At 43.9% G+C, this 26,538-nt stretch overlaps 1 protein-coding gene and 1 long non-coding RNA gene across 3 annotated transcripts in view; one reads left to right on the top strand and one right to left on the bottom strand.

The window, feature by feature from the left end:
• Positions 1 to 481: 481 nt before the first annotated feature.
• On the bottom strand, positions 482 to 7,031 carry LOC116784881. Its single transcript, XR_004356283.1, has 4 exons — positions 6,961 to 7,031; positions 3,485 to 3,744; positions 2,981 to 3,058; positions 482 to 552 (listed from the first exon to the last, which is right to left on the bottom strand). It is a non-coding gene; the product is annotated as an uncharacterized LOC116784881 (long non-coding RNA).
• Positions 7,032 to 25,314: 18,283 nt separating this feature from the next.
• The window catches only part of XPO1 (exportin 1), a 33,920-nt gene continuing 32,696 nt past the window's right edge, over positions 25,315 to 26,538 (top strand). The window contains exon 1 of one of the 2 annotated variants that reach the window (XM_032682355.1): positions 25,315 to 25,433. The gene's annotated coding sequence lies outside the window, so the exon portion shown is untranslated. Of the gene's footprint in view, positions 25,434 to 26,082; positions 26,109 to 26,538 lie in introns of those variants that run through there. The other variant, XM_032682357.1, reaches the window with a different exon arrangement.

The following is a 26,538-nucleotide window of genomic DNA, read 5'->3' as shown; positions in this document are numbered from 1 at the left end:
GAATTGTCTCTGCTGCAGTGTCAGAGTTTAGTCACCACTTAGTGATGCACTTCCCATGTACTTAAAACCACTCTGGGTGCCCTGTATTTTAAAATCACCCTGAACTGAAAACGTGCCCTGTCTGACTAACTTTGAATTGCTCCAGCTCTTATCTTTCCTGATACAAGTTTCTAGAAAGATGCAGTTATCCCAGCCACCATAAAGTATGTGAATGTTATTGGTTGTATCTGGGCAGAACAGGCAAACCACTTTCAGCTTCACCACAGGACAGATTAGTGCTGGTTTAGGTCTCACTGGGTTCCCAAGATCAGCAAATTCCTGATCATTTCCCTGTTTTATCATTGCCTTTGTAAATGGCCAGAGACTCATGGCTGGGAGAAAGGAATGGGAAGGTGGATTGAGTCTGTATACTTGCTAAAGAACTGGATCATTACAAGGTGTGTAAAGAGGAAAAGCCATATTTACCAGGAATTAATTGAACATAATTTGCAGGAAGGTCTTTGGTATCAACTGTGGCAAAGGCTGCATCTCATGAACACTTTGAGAGTGTTTCTGAAGAAGCCAAGGACAGAAGAAGAAAAAAGAGAAATGAAAAATGGGAATAGTGATACTGACATCTTATTATACTAATGATACCTCAGTAATTTAAGCTGCACACTTTTTATGCCAAGAAAAATAATGTCATAGTATTCTTGTCACTTGTTAAAATGAGAGTTCAGAGGCACTATTGAAACACAAGAAAAACAACAGTCAGTTTACAGCAAGGGAAACCCCATCCTTTGCAAATAACCAGACCCAAAACCTGCTGTGTGACCCTCAGCTCCAGCTCCAATTGTAACACCCATTTCACCAGGTTCTCTTCCTGTACTTCCTTTTCTTTTGGAGGTTCACACTAGTTAATGAAACTCCTTTGTGTCTGTAGCACATTCATTCACAAGGCATTGGGGAATTCTTACTTCACTCTGGTCAAACAATTCACTGATTCCTTTAGAGAAAAACTGTGCTAAATATCTGGGCTGTTGTCATGACCCTTCACCCAGATCTTTTGATGGGAGTTACTAAAATGTCATGTAAAATTAAATTAAACAGCACCGAATGAGTTCCTACCAAAAGTGAAAGTAGAAAGGTAAATTCCCTATTATGTCTAGCAAATGAAATTCGGGCAAACAGCTCTTTCTTGTGGATGAAAGACAGTTTTACATTAGGACTTACCACTGATTTCCACTCCGTGTCCCTGTGAAACATAAATAGCTACAAGCAAATACTATTGCATGGCTGCCTACGTGTGCTCTGACACAACACACAGGGAAGGACTAAAAGCTGAAGTCAGTTCTTATCAAAGCCCATCCTATTTCTCTCCATCACTTCTCCCATTTGGAGTCATGCTTGCTGTCATTTTCCTGCAGAATTATCACATGAAATTCCTGCAAAATCATCCTGCAAAATTATTCCTGCAAAATTATCATGATAGTTTTCAGTGAACAAACACTGGTAAAACATTTGCAGTCTCTGGCACCATAAAGAGCAGATTCAGATTATGGGGATTAAAGCAAATTTCCCTTATTAAAAGGACGTGATAGATCACCCTAAACTCTTTTCCTCCCCTCAGATGAGAACAGCACTTTCAGGAGCGTTTCAGCCTTTTCCACACGGGATCTCCCAGGCAGGTATCACGTTTCCAAGGGAGCAGGGCAGTTCCTGCAGGATCAGGGATCTACTCAGAGCTGTAACTTTCCACTGCCCAGCCGGCTCCTGGTGTGCCCCGGGCTGGCCTGACCTTTCCTCACACAGCCCCTCACTCTGGGCTGGGTTTGTGTGCATTCCAGAGCCCTCCACAAGGGTAAAACCGGGAAAAAAAACAGGGAAGAGGAAAGCTGATGAGACAAAGAGTAAGTGAAAGAAATTAAACAGGAGGTGAAATCAGGAGGTGATTTGCTACATGACCCTGATCCAGTTTTCAGAGAAGTTCGTGTTGCATTAACTCCAAAGCAAAGAGAATCAGGCCCCGAGCCAGTTGTTCTGTCACGAGCACAGATCACACTGAGAACAGGCGTCTTCTCAAATCTCTCACCTGACCCACACCTGAGACTGAGTTTGCAAATTAGGGCCCTAAATACAGAGCCCTCTGCTGAGAGGAGTAGCAATGTCTTACCTCCACACAGCTTCTTTTGTTTAATAACCTTCCACGTGTGTTTAAAGACAACTTGAGAAGGAAGGATACACATATTTTTCCCTTTCCTGTCCTTCCTACCGTGAAACCTTCTCCTTTGACAGGTGAAAAATCCAGTTCCTTCTCCCTGTCCTGTCAGACCCCCAGGGAGGGCACACAGCCTCTGCCTGGCACTGCCTGTGCTGTGCAGAGAGGGCTGTGCTCTCATCCACATCAAGGGAATCAGATGTCTGCCTTGAACAAAAGCTCACTCCTTTGTCATCCTCCACCTGTCCTCCTCTCACCTTCTAACATAACCAGCCTTCCTCAGAAAGGCTGCACTAAGCTCCTTTTAGCTCCCAGATCAAGGTTATAAACCACAGGAGCAGGGAGAAGCCTGACTCAGAGTTTGCTGGGCTCCAAATGCCAGCTCTCTGTTCCCTGTTGTCCTGGAACATGGGAAGGGGTGGTGGTGCCACAGGAGGCAGGTGAAAGACCTGGCTGTGTAAGCAGGAACAGGAGCCACGTGAGGCCACAGTAGGAGCTTGGATCACTTTTGTACTGATGCTAAAGCAGGGCTGGACAGTCAGGAGGCAGCAAAAGATACAAAGTGCAAGTTTGGTGGGATGGAGCAGTTTGCCCCCAGCTTCTCAGGCCCCAGAGACTCAGTCTCTGCAGAGCTTAGTTTTAATGACAAAAGAAATATAACACCTTAAACCTGACTGCCTTACCATGTCCACTGTTCTGCCTCAACTGTGTTCTCAGACACAAAACATAATCCTGAGATTAATTCAATTTGATTTTAGTGACAGCAGTGAATGTTTTACTCACAGGGAACAGCACGAGACTCCCTGCAGTCCAAGGCTCCACCATCCTTTCTCTTCAGAGCTCCCTTGGGATGAACAACACCTGCAAAGCCCAGAGTCATGTCTGTGGTGGAACCACTGCAGCCAGAACAACTTTTCTAGTTGTTGATGATCCACAATAATTAATGGGCTCTGTTTCCCAAAATAACTTATTCCCATAATGTCCAGAACTAATCTGCCTTTGACTGCAAAACATGAGCATCTCCACCTTTTCAAGCCTTCCTGAAAACAGGTCCAGTACTTGGTAGATAAGCACTTTATGGCATCACCATGTGAACTTGGAGCAGAGGCCACAGCTCCTTCTCCTCTATTTTACTGGTGCTCCAAGGCCCTGGAGCCTCAGGAGGTCTGGCACTCACAGCTCATTCTGTTCTAAGGGCATATTTTCAACACTGATAAGAATTTCTATGATTAATTCTTACACCAGTATTATCCAACAATCTCTCCTCCCAAAGGAGATTTAACTTACCTTTTAACCTCAGGACTAAATGAGAAAAGGGATTAAAAGTCATTCCAACTGGCTCCTCATATGCTCCTGCAGTATCTCAGCTGGTCTCCATGCTGGTCTCCTTCATGATGTCTCCCAAGGCAAAATAAACTGTGTGCTGACTGACCTAGGTCAGGAATTGGTGGTTATTTCTTTTCTTGTCTCAGCAAGATGAAAGCCTGTTATGTGCCACAAATCCTTCTGTGGGTGTTTTTATGGCAACAGTGGACCCTGGGCCTCTGCTGTTGGAATTAAAGACAACCTGCCAGTTTCTGTCACAGACAGGCACCAATTTTATACCCCTTTGCTAAACAAAAAAAAAAAAAAAAAAGGAAGTCACATCACCAGAATAACAAAATAAAAGATGCCATCACAAAGCAAGCACATGAAGGTAGGGTTAAATGTGAGCATAAAAACAATTCCACAGAAAGAATTACTCCCACATTGTCTTGAAAGGAATGAAATTCCTAAAGGATATGCTCTGCTTCAATTCCTGCCTTCTGTAACACTACAGAAACCACAACCAACCCATCTGTGTGGGGAAAAAATGCAAAGGAACTGTGCTTTGCATGGACACAGCCCATAAAGTGAAGGATTAAGGCATTTCCCTCAGAAGGAAGCTTGGCCCATGCTGTATGAAAGAACCTTAATGATATAAGTACATGTGGCATAGAGAACCTGGGTGGCAGTTTTACCAGTTATAGCCATGGCAGCAAGACCAAAATGCAGTAGAACAGAAAATATAGTTGTAATTTAGAAGAAAAAAATTGAAATGCACTCCCTATCTGAAATTAATTCGCTGCAAACTAAGAAAGTAATGGTTCCTATTAAATTAAGGGTGTATTTGTAAATCCACAGCACTGGATTGAGCTGCACACCCTGTGAAACTCAAGCCAGCAACATCCTTGTATAAATTTGTTAAAAAACATTGCTTTTGAATCATTGGGATGCAGCAGAATCCACAAGAAAAGGGGTGTATAAACCTGCAGGTTTTAAGTCATCCACAGCCATTTTCTCCTGATTTCAAGAGGCTGCAGACAAAGGGTGTTCAGTATATTAAAGAAGGTGAAGTTTGCTTCAAACCTGAGCAGCATTTTCCAGCTTTCCCAGAGTAAAAGTGTTCTTTTCTTCCAGAAATACAAAGTGGGTTAGATTTGGATTCCTGCCACAATACTTCCCACTGTAGTGAATCTTACCCAAATCCAGAGTCTTTTACATACAACAAAAAATGCAAGAGTATTAAGAAAAGTGATTAAAAAGGGGGATAAGAAGGAATGCAGAAGTCAGGAGCTGCTTCTGGTTTAAACAATGAACAAGTGAGATGTGGTAGAGTCCTGTGGGAAATATATTTCCAGCCTTGCTCCTGGCTGGAGCTGGGGACATGGAGCTGCAGCAGTCTTGCCCATCTCAGGCTGTCAGACACATCTTGATATCTTTTTCTCCAACAACAATATAAAAAAACCCCAACCCTCCTAGCAAATTCCAGCAGACTTTGAAGGGAAAATATATAAAGAAAAATTAAGAGTTGTACCCAGGAATGAGAACGTTGGAACCCAACTGACTTCAAACAAATTACATGGACAATTATATGTTTCACTTGCATGAGTCACTGTTCTGATCACAGTGGCTGTAATGTTGCAATAATTAACTACTTTCCCCCCATGAAAATTCATGTTAACTGTGCTCTTACTGCAGTTCATTTTCTCAGGCATAACGATCAGTCACAAAAAAAGCAAAGATGAATGTTTTGGGCATCTACCTGCAAAACAAGAAAAAAAATTGGAAAATTAAAAAACTGAATATTTTAACACCTTTCTGTATCATTGCATTTGATCCACCTTTGATACTTGGATAAATAAAATCCTGCCATTCTGAAAGCAATACCAGTTTTACTTAAATTGATGTTTATGCTTTGAAAAGCAATCTAAAATCAACTAATTTACTGTATTCATTTTTGTACCTGTGTTTGTAGCAGGTAACATGTATGAATACATACATATGCATTTAGGTCATTCCAAATTAACCAAACCAAAGAATTTGAATATCTTGTCCATCCAGCTTTTCAAAGCATATACAATTATATCACCAACTATATGTATCGAAACTAGTTCAAAAATATGCTTTTAGCTGCTTATAAAGTATTTTTACCCAACAAATCTAAAAGCCCTTTGCAAAGGAGGTAAATACCTCTCTCATGGACAGGGTAAGCTGTGTTTTTAACCAGAAGCAGACCCAGAGAATGCACATTTCCAAGCCAGGTGTCTCTCCTGGAGGCTACACTCCATCTGGAAATGAATCCTTGGGTGCATAAGCAAGTGAAGTATCTGGACCCCTGAAAGCACAAACTTCTCATGTTAAAGAGTTTTTTTCACTAATACTTTCTCAGATTTTCTTCCTTTGTATAGAACAACCATTACCAGAGGGACGCTGGATCCACTGTTTATGCCCTTGAGAGATAAATAAGGAAAAGCCAACAAGGAAAGAACCAAATCCCATTGCAGAGCAATATCTCTAATCAGAATGTACACAACATGTATTAAACACACCAGTGATAACAGGGATGATCCTGAAACAGCCAAGAATTCAATGTGACATCTGAGCCTTATAAAAATCCCAGAAAATACAATGGCCTATTATGAGGCTGTAGGATACAAAGAGGTTTCAGCTAAAAGGCCTTATGTAACCCTGTGTTAGGCTGAAGTCCCCCAGAGCAGCAGCTTTATTAGTCCAGGCTTAACAATGGGACAAACAGCAGAGAAAAATCCATAGGGGAGAATGAGGGGTTTTTTTTTAGACTCTATTAAAAGTAAAAGTGATAATGACATATATTGTAATTAGGAATTATTATAGAAAGGGATGACTCCCTGTAACGTGTCCAGACAAACCATGTTCAAACTCACAGCACAGTTTACACCTCGACTTGGCTCAATTCTGGTAAAACGTGACTGACCTACCTGTTAAAAAGGGTTTCCAGGCTCTATAAAAATAGGGATGAAGTTGTAGGGCACGTTTGGGAAGGCAGGGGTGGGAAAAAGGCTTAATGCACAACTTGGCAGTTTCAATTAGCACGTGTTTAACACTAGTTAGCACTAAATGCAGAGAAGAGGTAAGAATACAAAACGTTCCTGTTATTTACACCGAGTTTCCCTCTTTTACCACACTGTCACTTCAGTTAAAGTCACAATTCAGGCTCTGAGCTGAAACGCAGCTCCCACCAACACCAGTAGATGGCACAAAGCATTTATTTCACTCGATTCATCACGGTATTTATTGTAATGCCACAGAATCAGAGAATCACCCCTTATCTCCAGAATGGTGGTGTAATACATCCCTCTAACATAAGAAGCCTAAGATTTTTACAACCTTTAAATTAATTTTTAGTTTTTTTCTAAAAACACTTAAAATACACATAGCACTGAACAAAAATTCTATTATACACGTGTGTATACATTACATACCTTCACCAGGTAAAAGGGACTACAGATGATGATGAGAAATGCCAGGAATCAATCACAGATTGATTAAGTTGCTAAAACATCTTCTGTCTTAGAAAGTAGAAAAGTAAATTAGAAGGGTAGAAGTAACATAAATCAGGTTCAACTCACAACAAGGGGGAAATAATCACTTATTTTAGAAGTAGGTAAAGGTTTGAAAGGAACAGCAAATAATCAAACTTTTTCAAAAAACTAAGAAAATTTGGTAAGGAAAATAATCAAGAGCCCTAAATATTTGTGTAAAGCAAAAAAAAAATCTAATAGCCTATAACCAGTCATACAATATCATCTATGAATTCCACATAATTTATAAAGAACAAGAAAAATAGACATTAAAATAGTTTTTATTATTTAAAAAACCACAAACATACAAATTCCTGAAACAGTTGTTTGCTTTGCTGTTACAAACATGTTGGGAAGCCTTAGTTCCTGGAAAAAAAAAAAAAGAGAACAAAAAGTGAATTACACCGAAAGACAGGGCTGGGGAAGTATCTCCTGTTCTGTAAAGCACAACATTTGAATTTGTACAACTTTGACAGAATTCTTGGAATATTACAGGCAGAAGACTCAGGCTACCTGACTCCATGTTTGAAAGTTGCAAATATAACCTATAGCTCCATAATTATAGGATTTAATGATACTTAATTTTATATTTTCAAAGAAATATGATGACCTCATGCCCCTTTACAGGGCAAACCACTCAGTTTTATAGCTGCTATTCACTGCACAAGCACACATTAAAAGCTATGCAATCATATGGTAAATTATGCTCATATCTGCTGGTCAAATTACAGCTTAATAACATGAGAAAAAACTGTAAATAATGCCAAGATGCATGGCTTAATTATTTTAATAGCAAGTAATTTATCAAATAATTATGAAAAATAAAGAAGCAGCCGGGTCTAATGGGCTGGAATAGACAAGCAAGAATGTTTTGCTGCACTAAGCCGGGACTAAAACGTTCCTGGTAAGAGCATCTTGATTTTTTCCTCCAATCCAGGACAACTTCAGGCAGGGAAAGCTCCAGGCAGTGCTTGTCCCTCCCTGCCAGCCCTCATTAGACCCAGTGATCATGCAGGTCAGTTCAACAGGTCGATCTGAAAGGAAAATCTTGCTTTTGACAGATTTGTTTTCTGCCAAACCAGTCCCATGTTGTGCCACACGGAATGCAAGGGGGTGACAGGGAATACTTTTCTGCTTTTCCACACCAAACCCTGCTTATACCAGCTGAGGTGTAAAACTCAGCTCATTAAAATTTGGGACAATTTAGTCTGGGGCACTTGACAAGCCAATGTTTTGATGGCAACATCAACAATTTCACAGATAAACCCAGAAGTAACAGACATTTGCTCGCTGCTGCAAGGAAACCACGTTAGCATAACTAAGTGACTCAATGAAATTTAGTGTCACGTTTCCAAAGCAATGTTGTGACAACATCATCTTGCAGGATAAACACCCCAGTTTGACTGCAGGGATGGACAGCTGGGCTGTTTGCCTTAAATCCTGAACAGCTCAGATATCCACACATATCTAGAGGAAGGTGTCCTTGCCCATGGCAGGGGGTTGGAATTAAATGAGCTTTAAGGCCACTTCCAACCCAAACCATTCTGGGATTCGGTGTCTGGGAGTGACAAGTGGAAAAATTCCTCCTGTGATTGTTGATCTTCTTTGCTGCTGTGCAAGCCTAGAGAATCTGTGGGGGTGGCAAATACCACAAATACACCCCTTGTACACAAAGCATTTTACCTCCTTGTCACCTTCTCACCGTGTGTCATCCTAAAACTCAAACCAGAGGAGGAACAGATTTGTTGACTGTAATTGAGGGGCTGGTTTGCTCAGGAAGGCAATGAAAGCAGCTTTCATCTCATAAGGGGCTGAGGAGGGAATCAGACACCAGAAAGTCAAAAAGAAGCAAAGAAGAAGTCTCTGTCTCCAGGACATGTGAATTCCCTGCTGAGGGCCCCTGTTCCAGCTGAAAGGGCAGTGCTGTCTCTCCACCTAACCCTCACAATGCATCTGTAACACATTTCTGTTCAAATGAGCAATGGAATTGTTTAGAGTAACCCACCTCAATTTGATTGGAATGTATCTGAGAACGACCATAGAAAAAGCTTAGTTGGCAGTTCTGAAAGAAAGAAACAGTCCCAGGGATGAGTCATAACTAACATGGAACAGCACTGACTGTTCCTCATGGTGGGACCAGCAACAGGCACTGCACTTGCCCTTGAGAGAAGGGAAAGGAGGTTCCAGGCTGAGCAAACTGTCACTGCTCCACTCCAAAGCAGAACACTCACCCAGGGCTGGGGTTTTGCTCCCAACAAGGCATCCTGTCAGAGGGCATTCCCAGCTGTGGACAGAAAGCAGAGCACAAACCCAAACTGACAAACTAAATAACTTTAGGGGTCAAGGAGGAAAATCTGGTAGCACTGGGCATTTCTCTGTTGGCTGCACCAAGGGAGTATCTTTGTCCCTCATGAATAAGCACAGAAATGGATTGAAGCATGGATAACCTCAGCACAGCTGCTGACAGAAACCCTGCCCCAAAAGCAGCTGTGGAAAACTGCCTTCCAGCTCTGGCAGTGTCCGTGTGTCCATGGCTGTTCAGGTGTGACAGATCTCATTCTGCCATGACCAGATTACTTCTTGGCTAATCTGATCTCCCTCCAATTTCTGGGACAAGAAGATTCAGTGGATTTCTCTTTAAGCCTTTAGAACATATAGGAATGCCTTTGCTAAGCCTACACTGTGATTATAGGCCCAAATTTAGAGGACAGACTTGGAATTTCATGGACCAGGATCCCAACACTGTTGACAGAGCAGCTGTAAAACATCAATATACAAGCACTAAACTTGTACTTCAAAGAGCAATTTGCAATTTTCCAGCAGTAGAAATCTAAGGGCAGATTTGTAGTAGGGGAATCTCCATAAACCAGATTATTTTTTGGTGTTTTTTTTTTTTAACAACACAAGGATGCAAACGGGTAAAGGTTTGTTCAAAGCTCAAATCCCAATTTCTCTACAGGAGGAGGAACGTGCTGGATCAGAAACAGGCCAAGGAGACTTCAGCAGGAGACAGGATTAACAAGTGAAATTGCTGTGTGACAATGAGTGTTGCTGAGATGGAAAACACAAAGTACTGGCTGACAAAAATAATGATGATTAGACTCACAAGTGTTTTAGATATGAGATGATGGAGGTGATGATTTATCCCAGCTCAACAGTAAAATATCATTGCTATTGGCTATTTCCTTACAATGAGCCCCCTCCAGGACACACAAATGCTGTATTTTGATTTGTATTTGATATATTAAGATTTGGGGGGAAGTTTTCTTCCAGTACGAGTAACGTAACTACCACCCTTCCAGAACTTCGGGAAAAATCTCTATATTAACAAATGAAATATGAACTGCATTCCAATAGTTAGTTAAAAAAAAAAAAAGCTATTCTAGGTCTCTGAGAAAACCTTGGAGGTGTATTGAATTTGCAGATTGGTCAGCAGCAAGTTCCAAAAACTTACCAAGATCCTTAAAATTGTATTTTCTGAAGGGATAAACGACACAGCAAACACTGTTGCTGAAAGTAGCTTCCTTGGGTCCCAGACTACTATTCAAAGAGTGATTACAAACTAGAGGGGTTTTTCTTCAGTCAGGGAAGGCCAACAAATGCCATACTTAAGTGTTTTAGCAGCTCTTGCCACAGAGAATTTATTGTCTCCAAACAATGAAAATAAATGCAAAATAACTCAATTGATAAATGCTGGCTACAACCTCCAGAGAGGAAGAAAACCAACCCAAAACCAGAATCAAACCTGCTTGTTTGGAGCCTGGAACACATTGAGTTTGAATGTGTTCCAATACCCTCCAATACCATCTCACCTGTTGTGATGTTGGCCTTTTATCTGAAACATTTGACTTCACAGTTTCATGTCAAAAATATACATTCTGCAAACCTGAGCAAGTCCAAGTCCACAGATTCCTCAAGTCTCACTTTGTGTGGATGTTGGGAGATTTCTTTCCTACATTATTTTCTGACTTGATAAATTTTTGGGGGATATCACCTGTCTTTAGCTCTCTGTGTGTGCACTGTGCCTTCAAATAACAGGTTCTTAAACTTGTGGTACCTTCAATCCCACTAAAAAATTATAAATACAAATTATAGCTCAGAGGTAGAAACACTCTTCTTTTCCTCTTGTGGGTAGCTATTGCAAAGCTACAATTAACCTCAATTAATAGGAAGGGTAAACTTTATACAAAGAATATGCTGTTCAGGTGTTCCTAATGAGAGCAGCACTTGGCACTGTTTAATCTGTCTGGAACAGGGAGCTCTGCTGGGGTGAAAATTAAAGTGGCTAAAGTTTAATCCAAGTGCAAAGTGGGTTTTTTCCCCCTATACCAAAAGCAATTCTGGTAATAAAAGCTGCCTAGAAAAGCCAAGAGTCTGTTTGGACCCTGAGTGCATCAACAGGCCTGAACTGCCCTGCCCAGCCTCAGGTGAGCCCCCCAAACACCCTCTGCCCACTGACACATTGAAACTGGGGCTGAAGCCACTGGTCTGTGCTCGGTCCTGCTCCTCCTGTGCCTCATTCCAGTGGACTTTCTGGATTCCTGACCTCCAACCTGCCTCCTCCCCACAGGTCTGTGCCATTTCTGACAGTCATCACATTTCTGGTGCTCACTGGGCTGCACCCAGAGCCTCTGAGTGCCACCACCTTCCCCAGCTGCTGCAAAAGGTGTTTTCTGCCATCCTTACCTCAGGCACCGGGGCGACAATTAAGATATTTCCCACTGCTCTTGCTCCTCCTTCCTCCTATCAAAGTAAGAAATATTCCAAGTGCCAACTGACAAGACTGATGGTTTTTTTGTCAGTTCCAGCAACGTCACTAATGATAAAAAAATTGGGGGAAATTACTAAATCCCGTACCCCCTTCATAGTTTCTATTGTATTAAGGTTTACATTTTCAGCTAATGATGTTTCCCTCACATCCCCTGGGATACATTTTATATTCTGCACACAAAAACTATTTCCTACTGGCTTTCTCAGTGCTGTCACAGCTGTAGTAACTATGCAAAAAACCCCAGCCCTCCATGGATGCTGTTTGTATCAGCTCTACACCTCCCACATAAACAAGCAATATGGACCTATGGTTTAATCTTTGTTTAATGGTTTAATCTTAATCAATCCAGACTGCTAATTATTTACATGTGCTAATGAATTTTTAAATAGTGTTGCCCAAAGTAGAATATACTGGAAAATGCACTGCAGAAAAAAAAAATAAATTACCTCCCTTGAAGCAAAGGGATTTTGACTTCTGATTTTTTTTGTAATTGAAAACTTCCCTGTGCATCTGAAGTTACTTTATTTGTATGTAACTTGGCTTTTTAGCTGTATACCTTCAAGGGGAGTTATACTGCCTTATATTTCAGACATACAATAAATGTGAAGGAGGGAGAGCAAACATCACTACACCTGATCAGAGGGCTGTTGGCTTGGGAATGTCCTCACCCAACCTAAATAGGCAGGTACAGCAGAAGATCTGAGCAAGAGTCTGAGTAAAGGAAGAGTTTTAATAAGATAAAGAGCTTCAAAGCCAAGAGGATACATTTCATTGTCTTATTTTCCCCTTAATTTTTTATATTCCCAAATTCTGGGAATATACAGTTTAAGTCATTATAAACATGTTCTGCTCCCCCCTTTCCACTTAATCCTATTTACACACCCATCCCTACTGGAAAATAAGTTTTCTACAGCCACAGTGATCCATATCCAGGTTAAAACTAATCACTTTTGTCAGGTGAGATTTCAGTGCTGGCTCGAAGTGTGTGTGAAACTCTGGCCTCATTAATCAGCAAATTTTACCTAATTACCAGCAGCCACAAGGGATGATCCTGCTCCTGGAACATTTTTCAGCTCCCATTCCCAAACTTGCAGGGTTGTGTTCTCCCCTTCCATCAGCCTGTGACCCAAATACCAGCACACATGAACGAATTCCCAGGACCCTCCAGCCCCAGTTTGTCCCTGCAGTGGTCCCTGGCTCCGAAATTACTGCTCTGCACAGTGAAAAGTTCTCAACAGAAGTTGCTCACCTGATTTGGCAGCCTTGGCCTCACATGCACCTTATTCCAGCTGGTGTCAGGAGGCAGAGGAAGATGCAGGATCAGGATGGGAAGATGCAAACCAATCCAGGCCCCTCTTGGAATGCTGTTCCCTGATCCCCCCCACAGCGTCAGCCTGGGAGGTGTCTTTGTTCCCCACTAGGAAAAGCTGCTCCATTCAGGATTTCAGAACATAAACCCATTTTATTCCAGCTAAACTGGATGGCTTGGTTTGTGTTCCTGTGACAAGCTATTAATCCATCTCAGACAGGACAAGCATCCCTTCAGGAGAGAGGAAAAGCTTTGCCTCTGGACTACTTAGGGAACAACACAGGGTTTTTACAGGCTCTTATCACTCCCCCAGCACAGTGGGGCTGACAATGGCACATTTTCTTCCAGAACAATCCACTGTATCCATTTCCCCCCCTCCCAAGAACACAACTGAACTGTTCTGAAAGGTTGTAGATTAGACAACTTATTTAAAATAGATGAAGCATTTGACTCTTCCCCTTCCTTATCTGTTTCCATGAGAAAATCTCCATGCTTTCCCCAGAGTTCCCTTCTGTGCCTAGTCTAGACTGTCATAATAGATTTGACAACTATTTCTATTACACAAACTTTAAAAAACAGTCTCAGAGACTTTGGTTATTAGAAAAAAATTCTGCTTTGAATAAGATAGGACAATGTGTGGCTTTTAAAAAGCAAACCATGAATGCCTCTATTGTTGGTTTGCTTTCAAAGTTGATTTCTCAGTCTAGAAAAAAAACCAAAAGCCACTAAACATATTTTAGATTGTGCCAAACAGTAGTATCCATAGGAAGATTTCCTTTTTCTACAGAAGTAGTGGAACATGGAAAAATATATTTGGCCTTAAATTGCTGTTCTAAATGATAACAAAGTATAATCCCAAACCAACAGTAGGTAAAATCTGTGGTCACTGATTCAACAATCTATTAAAATAACAAAACTGGAAATCCTTCCAGTCACAGCTAAAAATTCTGCATTATTTTTTTCATTCTTCTCCAGGCAGGACCCATTTCACACTGCTCTGAGGAATCAGGTGTAATAAACACTTGTAAAGCCATTTTGTTGTATTATGGCCACGATACCAGAGTATTTACAGAAGAAGTGTCCTCACTGTGCCTCTCAACTTACTTGACATTTTGGACTAAAAACAAGGTTGCTTTGGATGTGGTTTCTGCTAAGCACCTTTATATTAAACTATTTTTGGTGCTATTTTAACTTCCCCCACAATTTAACCTCCTGGACTACTCCTCTGCACTGCTTTTGGGTTGGAAAGGACAGAAGAACTTGTCAGTGGTAAGTGTTAAATGGAAGAGATTCCTGCTAATGGATTATTGATCCTACCTGAGTGACCTACTGAGTATCACACACAGAATGACTTTCTCCCCTTGCAGAAGAATATTAAAAACATTAGCATTACATGTTAATTATTTTCATGAGGGAAAGTATCATCTCCACTGCAAGAGGAGGTGACATCTGTTTTTCAGCCACAGGTTTTATGGGGTATTTCCTTAGAGAAACCCCTTTACAAAAGAAATCAGTATAAAAATTTCCATTACTCTGCCATAACCACAAGCTCGTTCTGCTGAAACACTTCACAGAGTGATTTTCTACCTCCCTGCAAGTGGCAATTTTAAACAAAGCAAGAGTGAAAGACTTGGCAGATGAAAAGTGCAATTTTATTTCATGTACATTGTCCCAGAAATCTTTTGTTCAGTTCTGTGGGTTCTATGCTGACAGGCATCTGAAAACTAAGATTCAGAACCCAAAGTCCTTTTCCTAAGGGAAAGGGTTTAAGGCTAATTGCTACTAGGTGACACTTAACTAAATCATCCCATATTTCTTTCCTACAGTTGGAGTAAAAAATACCAGTATTTTAGTTTTCTTTTAATAAAAAGTCACTTTTAAGAAACAACTTGTAAAACAGGCTGGTCAAAAAGAGCCATCTTCACATAAAATCCTGGCAGGGGAAAAATCATCAAACTAGAGAGCCTATGAACACAGAGAGTTTTCAACCAAGTTTGTGGTGAGGTTCAAATGGTTAAAGGCACCCCAGGTTTGCATCTGTACAGCTGTCACACTGTGCTAATCCCAGCTTTCCCTCTGCTCCACACAGCTCCCTGGAACACTCACAGGAGAACACATGTTTCTAATTACCAATTTGCTCTGTGCAGGCAGCTCTCGAGACCTGCATTTCCCAAATTATTGCAATCCAATTCCCCGGGAAGGAAAGCCCTGCAGCCAATGTTCCCTGCAGCCCTGGAAGGAAGGATGAACTCACCAAAGGCCTCTCCATCCCCACAGACGAGCTGGCCACCTACCTCCACACCTTCCCTGCACCTTTCACATTTTGGGAAGTAACTGGAGGTGTTTTGACACAATCCTTTCTTACAGGGAGAAGGGAAGTTCAGTTTTTGAGAGGGGAGGGTGTTGCTGCCATCCCCCTTGGAAGTGTGCTGACCTCTGGCACACCAGGAATGTGTGGCAGCCTCTGTTGCAGTGCTGTTGTTCTCGGTTTCTCCTTCTATCCAAAATTGCTTCTTGGTACCTGGACACACAAAAACAGGGCCTGCAGGGATGTTTCCTTAAAATGAAACTCTCCAAAGGATTCTCACAGGGGAAAAAGGATTCTAAGGATAGAAATGCTCTTTTTTTTTTATTTTTTTTTAGTCCTATTTTTCCCTTCAGAGTGGAAAAGACCAGCCACAAAGGAACATGATCAAAGACTAAGTTTAGTCACAGGTATGACAGAAGAGAGCAGCACTTGAAAAATGCAGCTTGCCAAAGGCTGAACGTTAATTTATGGACTGAAAAAGAGAAATGAGTAAAAAAAGAGAAGCAAAGCTTAATCAGGAAAAAAAAAAATCTAAAATCAAGGAGTTCACTGTGAAAATATGAAAAAAAAATGCAAGAGTCCTAATGAATTGGATCAAGATTGCTTAAATATTAATGATTTACATTCAGAAAGCTAGCAGCTCAGCTTCAAAAACCTTGGGAAGAACATGAGAGCTTTTATTTCATCACAGATTATTTGCCCAGAACTGAAAGCTGCAGTTTCCTACAAACTGCTCCCTAATATCACCTCTCCAAGAAAAACCTAAATAGCAATTTGGTTTTACTCCTTTCCTTCTTCTACTCTTTTTTTTTTTCCTAACATAAAAAAAAAAAAAAATTAGCTTGCTCATTTTGGAAAGTCACAAAAGAAACTTGTTCTGGAATTATAGTTGTGTTCATCACTTGGGAATATATTTTAATTCCCAGGCCATTCCCTACAGAACTGGGAAAGCATCCTGGGGTAAGGACAGCCAAGGTGTCCATGTGACAGCATGGAAGGTAAAGGCAATGCATTAAAAACATGAGGAATTGCTGAGGGGCAGTTTGGAATTTAGGCTCAGTTCTAATGCTATGCCTGGACTGAGATAAATCTCACTCAGAGATACAACCTGTATTTTATCCTGACATGTTTATGAATTTGGCAGCCACTAAATCTACCAATGATCATGGAAGTGCCATCTTTCACAGTCATTTTAATACCCTTGCACTCATATCCTGTGATCCACAATCCCACTTAGAGAAGGATGCAAGAGATTGTTACTCCAGAAGGGGTGTCACTGTTACCTGTGTATATAAAGTGGGGTTTTTTCAGCTATCCCTTGCTCTCTGTGGGCAGTTTAAAATCAGATTAATGACTGAAAGTTATCACATGCCCACTAAATCATAGAGAGGACAGAGCTTCATCAATCTTATAATCAAGAATTTGCTAAAGACAAAACTATTATCTCTGCTATATCTATTCCTAAGTTGCAATCTGGAGTTGGTTTACTTATTCAAGAGATTATTGACTCAAAAGGTCAGGTAATACCTGATAAATAATAATATAAGATACATTATCACAATTAAATATTAGCTGTTCCATTTCAAAGAAAAAGTGGACCTAAGTGACAGACAATTGCCCAGAGACAATTGTTGGATTTAACACAGTGTTTATTGGGGAGAACCAACAGCCTGTGCCAGTGGCATTCAGAGCACTGAACATGATGGGTTATTTTAGCTCAGATTCCTGAACCACCTTTACAGTTTGGTTCTTATTTTAATACTCACCTTTCCTTAAAAAAAGACCCGAAGGTGCTTTGAAGTTGCAATGGGTCAGACCAAAAAACAAGGCTAAGAGGTAACACCAAAAGCAGGTAAGTCAAAAAACCCAACCAAACCAACCTCAACACTCTCAGAATTAGGGAATGTCTCCAAGGTGACCAGATCTGGTTTAACACTTTAGTAGTTCTTAAAGAACAATTTATTTGAGACTTACCATATAGCTATATAATGCAAAAGGAATATTTGTATCTAACTCTGCCCAGTTGTTTACACACGAAGTCCCATTTTAAAGATTTTTCGGTAAAAAATGTTTTAAACTCACTTATCTGAAGGAGTTTACTAGGGGAAGGGGGAAGCTTCTTACCTTTCCCTTTGCCTTCTGACCTCATTTGGCATCAGCACAATTCACATGAACGTGGGCAGCAAAATTTGGCTGATAGAAGAATTGCATCAGTGAGACAGCACAAAGATTACACCTTAAAAAGGCTGCAGATGGAGAATTTGTCCCATGTAACATACCGTGAGTTTTCCCAATGTTTTGCTTGGTTCCTTCTGAGGCTCTTTTTCATGCACTTGGACACACTGTGAAAAGTTATTTTACAGGCTTAAATGTAATGTCTAATTAAAACTCTTATTTAGAGTTTTAATTATCTAAAATACTCACCAATGGTGTTTATGGTTCATTGCTTGAGGAAGTTTATTGATGATTATGTTCCTACCGGGCTTTTCCTCATCCATGTTTTACACATTTCACACCTTGGCTCTCCCAGCTGTTAATTCCCAATCACCTCCAAAATCCTGCCCATCTGCTTACAACACACTGATAATGGTAAACCCAGGTTTAGCTACAGTACTCCAGGAGTGGTCTCAAAATTACTGGAGGCCACTCCCCTGCTGCTGTTGAAGTATCTGCCCACAGATCCTCCCTAATTATATTGTCCTTTCCTTTGCCCTGTCACGAGCAGAGGCAAATCTAATTTGCTCTCCACTTTCTCCCTCAGTTATTACTACTTTCCAAGCTTTCCCTTGTACTGAACTTCTCATTCTTTTTTCCAAGGACACCAGTTTGTATTTCTCCCCCGCGCTCAGTTACATTCAATTTCCTGTTTCCAAGATTTTGAGATTACGTTGCATTATTTCTTTCTACTTGGGTTTGTAACACCTGAGTTATGATCATCTGCAAATGCTGTTAATATTCTTCTTACGGCCTCTCTGAGATCACTGATCTGGGACATTCATCAAAACAGACCACTTGCTTTCTTCCACACAAGAATAAATGAAGCTAAATGCAAAATTAGTTTGGCCAAAGAGACAGTGGAGTGAAACAAAAGTAATTAAAAAGAGGTACATCAGAAACTCTCCCCCCAAAAAAAAAAAACCTCAACTAAGAACAACAGCAGATGCTCCATGAGAAGAGGGATGCTCAGGCAGGATTAGTTCTGCCATTTCTACAATGACATGAAGTAAGAGTGGAAGGACAGAGCAAATTCTCTGCATTCCTTTCATCAGCCAAACATATTTCCTGGTCCTGTCATGTCAATAATCCCAGAACTAAGTTGACAACTGCCTGAGAAAGCGGAAACCACAAGGCATCTTTCCCTGCTCTCAGAAGGAAGCTTTGGCCATGGACACAGAGGGGTAAAGGAACAACTCTGCAGTCAGGGCACGGTCCCCAGGAAGGAATGGTTTGGGAAAAGGGCCTTTGCTGAAGAATGAGGTGGAGGCTGGAGCTGTTTACAATGACACTCCTGACAGTAAGGGATTGGTTTACTTGTGTGTTGCCCAGACATCCTTGGAAATTTACAGCTGGCAATTTCCTTGGAATGCCTCATTCCTTTCACTTCAGCCTCACTCGACACCTGCCTTCTCTTCTCCTTTGCATTATTTCCCCAGCTCTGTTTTTCTCCCTTCCCTGGTCTTTCCATTTACTAGTCCTACTTTAAGTCAAGGAATTCTGACACTAACAGGATGTTTTTCTCTGACTTGTCTGACTCCTCCTGCTGTCAGAACCTCAGCCTTCCTGGAGGCACAACTAATGCAAGTACAGCACCTAAGAAAATCCCACTGCTGCTGAAAAACCTCAGGAGACCAAACTGACTGCAGCTAAAGGAGATGATCTGCTAAACTGCTCAAGAAAATTCACAGGAAGGATGTTCAAAACCCCCAGAAGAGTAAAAATAAATAAATAAATGTTTGCATAAAATATAAAAGGAAGAACACCATACAGCTCTTTAGCTTTGGGGTGAAAGCCAATAAGCACTGCCCAGCTCCTTCAGTCCCTCCTCCATCTTGAGCTGCCAGACTTCCACAGGGTTTTCCATCTCTTCCCTGTGCTGATAGACCAAAACCCAGGCATGGTGTTCCAGATGCAGCTAATGAGAGACCAGCAGAGAGAAATAATCACTTCACTTGATCTCCTGGTTATGCTCCTTTTGATCCAGCCTAGTGTGCAGTTGGCTTTTATCACTCCCAGGCCACAGTGCTGACCTGAAACCCAAGCAAATTTTTCTATTGATTCCAGCAAGGCCTAAATGCCAGAGTGAACATCTAATAAAGGAGCCAACGGCCAGGGCACAGTGGTAACAAAACAGCAAGAATGAGCTTACAACAACTACTGACAGCATGTGTGGGAGAGGAGTTGGGATCCACACACACTCACCCTGTTCAAACAGCTGCTTTTTACTGGTTTCTCAACCAGCCTTTACCTGGCTCCTCACAGAACACATGAGAAGGGGTGGATTTTCTCATCCCACGGCATGTTCAGCCACACAGGGAGGCTGTTTCTGAAAAAAAAAAAGAAACCATTAAAATGTTATTTGAGATAAGCACAGCCAGTGCCATGGATGAGCCAGGAACTCTCTCTACTCAAACACAGGATTTAGCTCACTAGCAAAGCTAAGCCCTGTTGTGTTTTTAATAAATTGTCATTTATTAAAACCACATTTCATTCTGAGGCACCACCAACACCTGACGAAGACGTGAGGAGCTGCATCTGCTCCCCAAATAGTTTACACTCAGTTTAACAAACTCATTTCAAGGCTTAAAACATTTTTGTGCGAAACAAAACAAAAGGAAGATAGAAGTGAACCTTCAGAACAAGCAGGAGAAGTTAAAAAAAAACCAACCAAACAACCGAGTTTTTGGTCTCTTATATCAGTTTGTTTTGAACACCAGGGCCAAGAACATCAAAACACACATAGGAACTGTTTATTCTGAGTGCTGGAGTCACAGCCCTGGTCTTACCACCACCAGCTTGCTATGGCTACCCATCCTTTTGGAACGACTTTCAAATTCAATCCCATCAACTCCAGTGCTGCCTTCAATTAGTTACACTGCAAACCCCACAGATCTGTAAATTCTTAGACGAGCCAACCCACCCAGAGCAAGATAAACAAAGTGAATTAAACACAGCACCCTGAGACAGATGTTACAGGATGCAGTTACTTTCATGCATGATGAAAGAAATAAAGAGCATTCACATTCCAGCTCTTCGAGGGCCTTATTTATATTTTTTTCCCAAGAAATTTAACTGAGGAATTAAGGCCAGTAATACCTTGAGCCAGTATTACACCACACAGGACCTACTTTGGCATCACGTGGTCTTGCATCCTCTCGGCTTCTACACAAAACATAAATGTGTACTGGGATAAAAGCATTATTTCTCCAACAGAAAAAGGAAAGAAAAGCACATAACACAGCCCCACAAAATGAAGAACTGAGGAACTGGAACCCTCACAGCCCTTCCAGAATTTGCAAGGCAACCAGAACAGTGTAAGTATGTGCAGTGATGTTTATTTCTTCAAGTATGGTATGATTTTCATTGTACCAGAAATCTTTCGAGGCTCACTACAGAAGACTAAATTGAAACTGTTACACCCCACAGAAGGTATGGATTAAAAAAAAAAAAAAAATCAGAGGGAGAAAAAAAAAAAAAATCCATGTTTTGAGCACAACCCAGTATTTTCATGGCCAAACACCCACTGTCTGTGAGGCCACGAAGCTGACAAAGGCTTCAAAAACATACCACTAAGTTTCTTTTTTGTGACTTATTAGCAACAGCACAGTAAAGTACCTGTCTGCTAAGGCACAAACTTCACTCCAGTGGTAGTTTAGCCAGGATTTTTATCAGTTTATTATTATTTCTATCAATAAGGACTGTCCAACATTTCTTATTATTAGGGAGGGCAACTATCCTGAGGCTAATTTTCCTATATAAAAAGAGCCCAGTGTTGCAACCATGTTAAATATCCTCCTTTTTTTGGGCTGTGAGCTCCAAAGCAGCCTTATCCAAATAAACAAATAAGAAAAATAACCTGCTGAGAGGACATCACTCTTCAGTTCAATTCTGAATTTTGCACATACTTTGCAATGTCATAATTTCAGATTAAGCTCCCAGCACTAATATATATATTTATATATATATATATAAATATATACTCTTGGTTGAATGAGTCAACTCCCACTTAAACTCACCAACACCTGAAACTCTTCTGGGGAAGCTAATTAATTTTTAAAGAAGCATGAAGCTTTATTTAAAGGTAAACTTTAGGATATTGCCAGCAAAACTCCAAACATTATATACATCTGGAATGTAATGAAAATTATATAAGCTGTAGAGAAGTTTGATCTGACGAGGTTACAAAATGCTCTGATAAAACTACAACATTCATACAGAAAAACTTGAAGATAAGCTTTATTAAGCCAGGGCTGGAATTACTCTTAGAAAATAAATACTGAAATGCTTTTACCAACTAAAAAAAGTAGAGTTATAGGATAATAAAAGTAGAAAAATGAGAAAGACATAGGCAGGTTGAACCATTAGCAATCCTGATGTTACTGAACACTTTATGTTGGCATTCATAGCTTACAAAATAATCCCAAAGCCCATTTTCAGATGATTTTTTTTTCTCCTTTCTAAAATTCTGGCTTCCAAATGGTCCCAAGCATGCTATTTCTTCTTATACTCACTCCATTTAGTTCTGCCACAAATTTTTAGCAAAACCATGGAGACCTTTCACCAGCAGGTTCAACCAAAAGCTTCTCAGAGCCTCCAGGTGAAAAGTAAAAAGTAATTGAGAGGCTTCTATTTCACCAGACAAGTATCAGGGCAGACCCCTTAAAATCAAAACTGATAAAGAAATAACGTACAAAGATTATATATGTATATAAATATATATACATAGGAGCACAGATCTCTTTTTCACAGTGTAAGGATGTAGTTTGGCAAACAATACAAGTATCAAAAAATTAATCTCTCTGTATCACGCTGAATAGTCTACAGGACTGCTAAGGACAATTTAAACCTTTCCTAAAGGTCAGTACTTGTAATTCCAGATCTTTTCTTCCATTTAGAAAAAACCCAACCAAAATAAAAACAACAAAACCCCAAACAAACACAGCAAACCAAACAAAAACCCCCAAACAAAACCCCACCAGACCAAAAAAACTCACCAAATAAGTCACCCCCCCAAAAACCCACCAGAGCAAACCCAAAGTTTTGTCCAGTTTGCTTAGTTTTTTTTTAGTTCAGAAAAAGAGATCAGGGCAAACTAAAATGATTTTGTGAACTGAAGTCAGCGTATCTGAGAGGACAGACTTCTTTGTAGTCTCCAGCTGAATACACACCACTTTTCCCCCCCCCTTTTAAACTGTGCAAAAGTGCTTAAGCACAAGCTTCCCTCCCATACCCCCAGCCATGGCACAAGTGAGCACCACCTCACAAAGCTCTAGTTTTCTTTGCAGACCACCAAGAGGACAGGGCACTCCACAGAAGTATCACTTCCATAACATGTTTCACTGACAGTGCAATGCCACCCCAAGAATATAAGAGGGGAAGTTTTGCTTCAGACTGGGTGATGGAAACTATTGAACTCGTTCCTAGAAGGGCGTTTAGATACTTCATAACAGTATCCGCCTCGTAGAAGTGAATCATAAGTTTCTATAGCTGCTGTTTTTTCAAAAGAGGAGATAAGGTTTTGAAGAAATGCTTATGTAGGTACAGAGAACCTTCACTGATAAGAGCTTTTCCACATTTATGCACGGGGCAACCAGCCTTGCCTGAACCACCCCTTGGAAAGCAGCCGTGAGAGGCTGAGGGACACAAGCAAGCTGGATACCCCATGGACAGAGGTGCCGGAGGGGGACACGGGACACTTGCAATGTGCACAGGCCTTGGCGGAGGGCACAGGACCGCCCGGGGAAGCGGTAGCCGGCACCCAGCCCCTCAGTGGTGTCCCTGCTGCTCACAGGGCAGTGAGACACTACACTCTACTCTACCCCGTCCCAGAGAGGAACACCGGTGAGTAATGTTCGCCATTGCCACACAGCGTCCCCCCCATCCCCTCGCTGTACTCCCGCAGAGAAACTGCGCCTCAGAACTAACGGGACGGCGCTCGAACCCCTTCCCCTCACGGACCAGAGCCCCCCAACCCCTTCCCCTCAGGGACCAACCTGCCCTAAAACTTTTTCCCCAAAGCCCTTCCCCTCATCGACCAGCCCCTCAAGCCCCTTCCCCTCACGGACCCGACCCCCCAAACCCCATTCATTCAGGAGCAGCTCCCACAAACCTCTTTTTCTAAGGAACCAGCGCCCCTCAAAGCAGAGGGTCAGAGCCCCGCACCCCTTCCCCTCAGGGACCAGTCCCCCCGAACTCCTCCCCTTTACAGTGCAGCACCCTCAAACCCTTTTTCCCCTCACTGACGAGCCCCGCCGGGCTCCTTCCCCTCAATGACCAACTGCCCCAAATCCTTTTCCCTCATGGAGCGGCCCCCACGAACCCCTTTCTCACAGGAACCAGACCCTTCAAACCCCTTCCCCTCAGCGACCAGAGACCCAAACCCCTTCCCATCACGGTCCAGAACCCAAACCCCTTCCCATCACGGTCCAGAACCCAAACCCCCTTCCCCTCCCAGAGCGGCGACCCCAAACTCTTTTTTTCCCGCTCACAGACGAGCCCCTTCCCCTCACAGCCCACCTCCCCGAACCCCTTCCCCTCACGTCCCCCTTCCCGCCCTCGCCCCTGAGGCGCGCGCCCGGGGCCGCCCAACGGCCGCCGCCTTTCCCGCCGCGGCCGCCCCGCCCCCTCCCGCCGCGGCCCCGAAAGCCGCGCTCCGGCGCGCGCGTCACGCCGCCGCCGCCCGCGGGCCAATGGGAGCGCGGCACCGCCTGCGCCCGCGCTTTGCGAACTCGGAGGCGGGGCCCCGCCGCCTTTGAGTGACAGCTGGGCTCGGCCAATCAGAGAGCAGCGCCCCCCCCCGCCTCAGCGCTGCTGGGGAGGGGGCGGGTCCCCTCCGCTCGCCCCCCCGCCCCTCCGTGGCGCGCAGCGGATTGACAGCCGCGCCGCCCAATCGGCGCGGCGGCCGCCTGCGCGGCGGCACGTCCCGGGGCCAATGGGAGCGGGCGCTGGGCGGGGCCCCCGAGGTTTCCAAACGCTCCGCGGCGCCATGGGCTGAAAACTAAACCGAGATGGAATCTCCCAGTCTGAACCGGTTTGAGCCGGTTCCGAGCCTGTGGCATTAGGAGGGGGAGACGCGCCGCGCTCAGTCCCCGCCGCCGCCGCCGCGTGTGTGACCTGCTCGTAGGGGACCCGCAGCTGAGGGGGGGGCCAAGTTTAGTGCGAGCCGCTCAAGGCGGGGGGGCGGCGGGGATGGGGGCGAACTGAGCGCCGGGCGGGGAGGGCGGCAGCCGCAGGGGCAGCGAGAGCCAGCGGGGCCGGGCCTGGGCGGCGCGGGAGGCGCAGCCGGGGACGATTCCCCCCGTAGCAGCGAGGCCGCAGCGCCGCGCCGGCCCCTTCGGCGGGGCTGAGGGGAAGGCGCGGAGCGGAGCCGGGCGCGGAGCCCCGGGGGCCGCGGCGGGCGCCTGGTGCAGCCAGGCCGGGCACGCTGCGAGGGCAGGAGGAGTGGCGCCACTAACCCCGACCCACCGCCGAGCAGCGAGCGCTCGTTTTCCTCCCCCCCTCCTCCTCTTTCAGTGGTGGTTTTTTTTCCCTCCTTCCGTGGTGTGGTTTCTTTTTTTTCCCTTCTTCCGTGGTGGTTTTTTTCCCTCCTTCCGTGTGTTTTTTTTTTTTTTTTTTTTTTTTTAAATTGGGAGGGGGTTATTTTTGGTGGTCTTTTTTTTTTTTTTTCCCCCAATTTTTTTTTTTTTTTTTTGGTGGCGTGCGGTGGTGGTTAGAAACTTGGCTCGCCCGCCCCTACTTTTCTGAAGGAAGAGGCTGTGAGCAACCCCTAGGTAAGCGAGGGCTGGCTGGGGTTGGGGTGGGGGGGATCGCGGTGGGGAAGGCGGAGGGGGGGATTTTGTGGGGGCTCAGCCGTGTGTGCGCCCGTGCGAGGGGCACAGAGCGTGGTGTGTGCCGGCAGAGCTGCGATGGACCCCGTGGAGAAGCCCTGAGGGGCGGGGGTGCGCCGCGATGGGGTTCGGGGTACGAGCATCCCCGGCCCGGCGGAGCGCGGCCGCGGGTGCAGCGGGGGGATGCTCCTCGTGGGGAGGGGGCCGGGCGGGCCTGGGCCGGGCACGGGCGAAACCCGTGCGGCATAATCTGTAAATTATTAGGAGTGGAAGTTTCCAGAAATATTTTTTGTGTGTGTGTGTGTGTGTGTGTGTGTGTGTGTGTCTGTGCAGCAGTATTGAAACGTCCGCCTGGATCACGTGGGGAGCCCTGTATAGAGCGCAGGGCTGGAGCCCAGGGGAGGAGGAGGAGGAGGGAGGGGCTGCGGGGCCACCGCGCTCCGCAGGGCCCCGGCCCGCCCGACCCACCGCCCGGGCTCGTTCCCCGCCGCCAGCCGGGGCCCGCCGCCCTTTCCCGGGAGCCGGGAGGGGCTTCCCGGGAGCCGCTTCCCGGGAGCCGCAGCCCTGCCCGCCCTCCGCGGCGCTGCGGCGGCAGCCGGGGAAGGGCCGCCGCGCTGGGTGGGTGGGAGTTATTTCCAGCCCGAAAGGAGCGCTCCGATGTGTGGGGCAGATGTGATTTAATCCGGCTCGTCCTCCCGCTTCACGTGCGAAGCGGCGAGAGGGGGAGAGGAGCTTTCGCTGCCGTCGCTGGCGTGTGAAGTGTGTGATGCGTTTGGGAGCCGCTCACCCCTCCTGGGTGGGATTGGCGAGTGATGCGGCTGATTCCTTGGAAGAGGAGGGCAGTTCGCTTGCATGGCGTGCTTGGGAATGGGGCACAGCGACTCTCACGGCGTGGTTTTTTTTTTTAATCGCTGCCCCCAGCGAGCTTTAAATAGCTGGGTTGAGGGTGCTCTAGGATTCGTGGTGAATACTCAGCATTTCTTCCTATTAAATGCCTGCTCTTATTGCTGTGCTGCCGAAATGAATCGGGTCTAGCACAACAAGCAAA

This window comes from Chiroxiphia lanceolata, chromosome 3 (genome assembly GCF_009829145.1).
Source record: "Chiroxiphia lanceolata isolate bChiLan1 chromosome 3, bChiLan1.pri, whole genome shotgun sequence".
In the NCBI taxonomy this organism is placed as follows: domain Eukaryota; kingdom Metazoa; phylum Chordata; class Aves; order Passeriformes; family Pipridae; genus Chiroxiphia; species Chiroxiphia lanceolata.
Note: the sequence above shows the minus strand (reverse complement) of the source record. Positions and strands in the feature narration are given on the sequence as shown.